Raw genomic sequence first — 6,621 nt, 5'->3', positions numbered from 1 at the left:
CGCACCACATCCTGTAGCAGAGAACATGAACCAAATGTGTATTTCTTAGTGTGACAGCTGGCTCACTTCATTCATGATAGTCTGTCTTTATGTTTTTTTCACTACTACTTCTCTTTTTGGTAGACTATTCCTCGAGGAAATGAATAAGTTAAATCAAAACAAAATGAAGGTGCCTTTATGCCCAGTGTAACCTCCCATCTGACTTTCTCTGGATAATGAAATGTTTTAAATTTTGGGGGTTCCAGAGGAAACTAATTCCATGGACACAGTGCCACCCATTTCACAGGGAAGCTCTGGATTAAAGATGACTCTCCTTAACTGAGTGTTCTGATGGACTAAAAGAAAGGACTGAAGTCACATATGAACGTGTGTTACTCCAGCATAGCCAAGAATTGCTACAGTCACTACTGAAAAGAGGAGATAATACTGGAAGCAGTAATTAAAAAAATATCTGAAAGAAAGGAGAGAAGTTATTTAAAGAGGTTAAAATGAACAAAGGGTGAAAGTCATAGCTTAAAACTAGAAGACTGTAGGGGATTAATAAGAACCTCCCCTCCCAGTGGTTAAGTCATGAATGTAGTTAAATTGTGGAAGTTGCTAGTGCTTTAAGTAAAATGATGTTTCTGCTGTATTTGGCAAAAGTAGACAAGAAGAGATAAGGTCTCTCTCTGCAATACTTCTGATGACTCAGGAAACTGTAACCCTCATCACTTCTTTTGATGCCTTCTGTTATCAAGTGCTTCAAATTCTTTTAAAATAATAAATGTTTAAAATCTGTTTAATGAAAGCGCTGGATCTTAGCCCTGTCCTCTTTTCAAAAGAACAGAATAACTAACTTGTGATTTTGTTTCAATTTATAGTAATCAAGTCTGTTCTGTACATATATCTGTATGTATGAATTTGTACAGGACAAATATATTGAAAAATGCTTCTAAAGATAAAAAAAAATAATAAATGGTACAATTAAAATTCTCCAAACATGTGCATTTTGACTTAGTCTTTGATCACACAGCCGATAGTATTTCTACTTAGATAGAATTACTAATATAGGCTGAATTAAAACTACTTTTTATCTAATTACAACTAATTTTTGCCTACAGATCCTATGCACCTCTTACATAGAATTCTAATCATAAGTACATCAACTTTGTGGTCTCAGAGTTTCACCGCATGTTTGATGGAGCGGGCTCAAGATACCCAAATGGCTGGCTAAAGTTCCAATGAAAGCTTCTCTAGGGTAGGAACCATGATTTTCTTCCAGTAGGAGTAAAGCTTATTCTTTCTATGTGGATGGTCAAAGGACCGTCATAAATGTCACCGCTTTTTTTTCCTAAGCCAGAGTTCATTTGTTGCTCATTGTACTATCTGGAATAGCAAACCTGTGTTTAACCACCTTTTTATTTAACGGGGCAGTAGCGCAACCAAACAAAAATTCAAAGCTCTATCCAAACAAAATATTATTTGATTACACATTTCTCCTTCTGTAGCAAAGAGGAAGGAGACATAATGCCTTCCAAATAGCAGATGCTGTTTAAATTACTTAATAACTCCAACAACAAATAATTTAAGTAACTTAATGCACTTAGAGGTCCTCAGGTATGTGCTGGCGATATCATAAAAATCTACACTGAATGCAGTAGAATAAAGTGAAGAAGGAAGAGACAGCAGCCCCTTGCTAGCATTGTTCTTGTCCCTAATTTCCCCTAATGGTGATATATATTCTTGGAACTGCTGTAAATAGATAAAACACATTACAAGATGTGGAGCCAGTACAGAGTTTGCAGAGCTGTACCACTAGATGGAAGCAGATATTGCATAGTTCAATTACAAATGCTTGAAGGGAGAAGTAATGGTCTTGGGATGCTCCCTCTGATGGAGGCTGGAGCTTCCTGCCAGTAAGCCATTGGTTCTGACTGCAGAAAGCAGCACCTTCTCTTCTAGAGTGCACAGCAGCATTGGGCTTATGAGCCAGAGGGGGCCCTAGGCTTTTGCTGAGTGTTTCCAAGCACCTTGAGAACCCCAAATGCTGCACGCACCTGCTCACAAATAGCAGGAGGAGCCCTAGGGTACAGGAACAGGGAAGACCGCGTGGACCATCTTCTCCTTTTCCTATCCAACCCATAGGTTGTCCCAGCCAGCCGTTTCCTATTGTTTTGATGTGTCTATGTGTCATTGTCCCAGAAGACTGAGTTCCATTTCTTTTCCATGTCTGTCTCTCCCATCATCTAGGAAGCAGGGTAAGGAGCGTGTTGGATGTAAGGTGTGCCAGGAACAGCTGTTTTCCCAAAGGAGAGATTCTGTATGCATGTGGAGCACAGCAGGAACTCTGCAAGAGATGCAAGACAGCTTGTCAGTGGTACCTTTGCCCTCTGTGCCTTACTGTATTTCACATGCTTTGGAGATGGTAGCCAGGCACTGCTGCCTCCTTCAAGACACAAGGATGTTCTGCTCTCACCTTGTGCTGGCCCTGTTGCAGGTTGATCAGCTCATGTGCTCACTGGAAGCCGTCTCTCAGATGTGCCCCACTGTCAAGACAGTCTTCCTAGGAATACACCTCTGGAGTTTTAGCCTATTCTTCTCAATTCATATGGAAATGAATTGTACGTTAGAAAATGAATCTACTCCTTCCAGTGAAGTATTTGTTCTCATGCCTTTCTCACTTTTCAGTATGGCATGTCCTGCAGGCATCCCTTCTGTCCTTAGGAATGACTCTTCCTAACATCTTGCACAGTCTTGTCTATGATGAAATCTGTCTCCTATGTCTGTTTTCTATCTGAGAAATGCCAGTGAGTGACGCAATGCAGAGCTCAACAAAGATCACAGTGTGTCTCTGTTTTGTGCTATATTCCCTGTGGAGTCCTTGGCTAAAAGAGCAGGGTACTTTCTGTCAGCATGGCATCTTCTCAGGACCCCTCCAGGTCATTATGCACTGTGATGCCTTTTTTTTTTTTTTTTCAGCCCTCCCCCTTTTCTCTAACTGGAAAGCCTGCGTCTGTGACAGAATACACCCTTTCCTCTGTTATGCAATCTGCTATGCTGCCTTTGGAAGCAGCAGTAAAATTAGTGTTCATCTATGTGATAGTGGTGTGTGAGAAATGCTTAGGGCTGCTCAGAGAGTATAGAAATCTTATGGGCTAATAGACAATGTCCCTTGGCTCCAGCTTCCCGTGAGTGAGTGAGCCCTGACGAGGCCCAGGGAACTGCTGCTGCTGAAAGAAGGAGAAAGTTGTACAGAAATCCTAAAGTGGCTCCTCCTCACCCTTGGGCCCGTTATGCTGCCCTGTAAACACTGTAATTGAGTATAACTCCAATGAAGAACGTCGTTCCTGGCATTTGCTGTGGTGCTGTGAAAACAGAACTGGGTCCACTGAGCACCTGGTGTTTCTGAGACACAACTTAACCAAGTTGGTTGATCATCCAAACAGACAGTGGATCTCACTAATCCTAGTCTGCATAACCTTTACCACAGCCTAGGATCTGACCCTCTGCTAGGTCTAGGAGTAATTTTTCCTACTTCAGGAGATCTGTGCTTTCTATGGAAGAAATATGGCCAGTAACTGATGGGGTTATTTTCAAAATTCTCTCTCACAGGAGATGAAAAACCTTTCTAAGGGGAAGAAAGGAACTACACTCCATAGCGTGTGCTTACATGTTCTTGACACGCTGGATGCCTCAGCCAGCAGGATGACTAACGTAAGTCACCCTACCACCTGGGACTGGTTTTTGCATTGAGAATATTTTTTTCTAACTACTCTTCTCTTCCCTAAACCTTTCCACTAACAAGCTCTTTAGTGTATCACACTAATGGAAGTAGTGAAATTCATGTTCTTATTTTAGGGAAAGTGAACTCTTGAGTTTCACCCAAACAATCAAAGAGGGGACATCTAGTGGATATTGTTAGGACAGAGGGACTAGAATAAGAGGTTTTTTTTTTTTTTTTTCTGGAATAAAGTGCTATTCTTCTAGTAGGCCTGGAGCTCTAATTCTTTCTCCTTCCCTGTTCCAGCTGGTTGATTCCTCTCCTTACAAAGGATGTCACTATGGAGTTGCTGCTTTGCAATTGCTAAAGGCACTTCCAGAGTAATTCAGAGAGCAGTGGGGATCACATGGATCCCTTGTGATGGTAAAGATCTCTTTTCTGCTATAGTACCTTGAAGGGAAAGTGCCGGACGGGAGGGGAGTAATTTGAAGAGACCAGAAAGAAAGGCAGCAAATTGTAATTTTCCCAACATGACAGCGGGGAATTGACTCCGAAAGATTTAGAGCCTTTGTTGCGTGCCTTGCAGTTCTAGGGAGCTAGAACTGAAAGCTAAAAGAGGAGTAATCTCCTGACATCATTTGATCCCCAGGTGGGATGCAGCCTCCCATGTTTCCTCTGAGCAGTAGGCTTTTGTAGCATCCCCACATCCTTGGTTGGGTAGTGTTTGGGAGGAATGAAATTCCTGCTTCTGGAGGTTTTATGAAACTACCCTCTCTTTGGGAGTTCAGAGTCACCAGTCAAGTCCGATTTTGCGGCAGCAATTGTATTCAATAAACCCTTGCTTGTTTTGAAAGACCCTGTTGCTTTATGTTTTTTCCCCGTAAGGAAAAGAGATCTATAGATTAGATGTAGAACCCACTCAAAACTTCACTTAGCCACATGAGCGTGTCTGCTCTAGCACTACGGAGAGTTAAACAGTATAGCCCTGAAATTCCTCTTGCAACTATATGATAGCCTGGGCTATCATGTAGCCCGTGGATGTAGTTTTGCAGACAAAGCTGGGTCATGTTGGAGAGAGTGTGTGTTCCTCGTAAGTGCAATCATTTGTTTTTCCAAGTTTTAATCTCACAACCTGGGAATGTGAAAGTGTTTGCTTACAAAGGAGACAGTGAGACACTTCTTTTATGCTAACTAAATTCAGACAACCTGCTGTTGTTTTTTCTTGCTTTCCAGAAAAAAAGTGAGAGGTGTTTGGACTATGCAGAATGGGAGTGTCTTCTGCTGAAGATATAAAGGTATTCTGAGCTTATATCTTAAAGGGGAAAGAAGATGAAGATCAACAAGCTGTGAGGAGTAAAGGAAAAAAGGAAATGAGGAAAACTACAAGATAAGATACAGCAACTTTGATTTAAAGAAAAGCAAACTCCTTTCTTGTTCTTCATTCAGCATAGAAATGACTTGAACTGAGTGAGAAATGAAGACTGCCTTTTGAAAACAGTTCTGAAAACCAAGAGGGCGGTAATATGCTTGAAGTCTCTGTAGGAGAAGCCTTGTGGAATTAGTGCTCAAGGTAAGGCTGGGCCCCTGGCACATAGCTCAGCTCTGCTTAGTGCTAATTGCTAGGAACTAAAAAGTAGGAGGGTTCTAGCTGGTTTGATGTGTGTAACAATTCCCCCTCTAAAACACTTTTCAATGTGAGAAACTAGTGAAAAGTTAGACTGATGATTAGGTCTACCATGGGAAGTTCATTGATGCTTGTTTATTTGCGTTATGGGAGTAGATATTATCCCATGAAGTTCATATGTCCAGCAGCTGAGAGAGCAGGACATGAGTCTTTTGAGTACAGGTCGGATGAAATTGCCCTCCTCCTTTCCACTGGGTTCTTGACTGGGGAAAACGTCAACACCACCTCCTATCCCATAGGACCATGAGATGACGTCCTTCTCATAGGTGTCCTGCACCAAACCTGGTCCTGGGCATGACTTCTTGGAGATGGCTTGGATGCTTGGAAATGGCTTTTGGATAGAGTCTGGGAAATGCTGTCAAGCTCTTGAGAACTAGACCTTTGTACACATTTGGCAGAGTTGCTGAGGTAGAAGTCTTCTCTCCTCATAAGGGAGCACAGAAAACTCCTAATGCAGGGACCATTGGTCCCATGAGAGTTTTTCTTACTGGATATGCAAAGACACCCCAGTCTTTGCATAGTCTGTAGACTAGTCCTTGTGTGCAAAGTGAGCCATTTTCATCAGCCCCTCCCATCCTCTCCAGTGGAGGCTTTCAGGTTTCTCAGGTGATGCTTTGCTCAGGAGCCAGGGAAGGCATGGCTGTCCTGTCCTAGGATTTGACAGACATCAATGCATTTTTCTGTGTCATTTCATCTCTTCAGTTACAGAAGGTAGACAGGCCATCCCACATAGGAACAGACAGTAGCTTAGGTCCTCAGGGACAACTGCCCAGGTCTAGCAACCATTCAAAGCAACTAGGAGGTCATCCTAGTAGTTCCAGGTTTATGCTTGTCTGTGGTTGTTTTTGTTTTCTGGCAAGGTGGGATTAGCTTTCCAAAGTCTGCAATATCAGCCTCAGGGCATTTCTGGCTCTTTTTTGTCTTGCCCAATCCTGAGTGGGGGCTTATTTGAGGAAAAACTGAAGAAATGAGGGAGAAGGAGAATTTCTGTTATTTTTGTTACAAAGTACCTGAGAGTTGTTTGAATATTACATGAACAATGGGAATCCTAGTCCACTATTTCTTAAACCTGCTTTTCTGGCAAGCCATGGAGGGAATAAGGTTGAGAAGCTGTTCCCTGTAAGGAAACTGCCTAGCCTATGCTGAGGGAAGGGCTGTGAAGACCACCTCTTCTGTGTGTGAGCTGTACGGAAAGAACAGTGTGATTCTGAGGAGGGACTGAAAAGGGATGGGACAC

The 6,621-nt window shown here is 42.4% G+C and overlaps 1 long non-coding RNA gene across 1 annotated transcript in view; it reads left to right on the top strand.

Moving 5' to 3' along the window:
• Window positions 1-4,016: 4,016 nt before the first annotated feature.
• LOC138065830 (uncharacterized) overlaps window positions 4,017-6,621 on the top strand; it is a 29,330-nt gene continuing 26,725 nt past the window's right edge. The window contains exons 1-2 of the long non-coding RNA XR_011138898.1: window positions 4,017-4,123; window positions 4,934-5,270. This is a non-coding gene — a long non-coding RNA (uncharacterized lncRNA). The remainder of the gene's footprint in view (window positions 4,124-4,933; window positions 5,271-6,621) is intronic.

This window comes from Struthio camelus, chromosome 1, assembly GCF_040807025.1.
Source record: "Struthio camelus isolate bStrCam1 chromosome 1, bStrCam1.hap1, whole genome shotgun sequence".
Taxonomy (NCBI): domain Eukaryota; kingdom Metazoa; phylum Chordata; class Aves; order Struthioniformes; family Struthionidae; genus Struthio; species Struthio camelus.
Note: the sequence above shows the minus strand (reverse complement) of the source record. Positions and strands in the feature narration are given on the sequence as shown.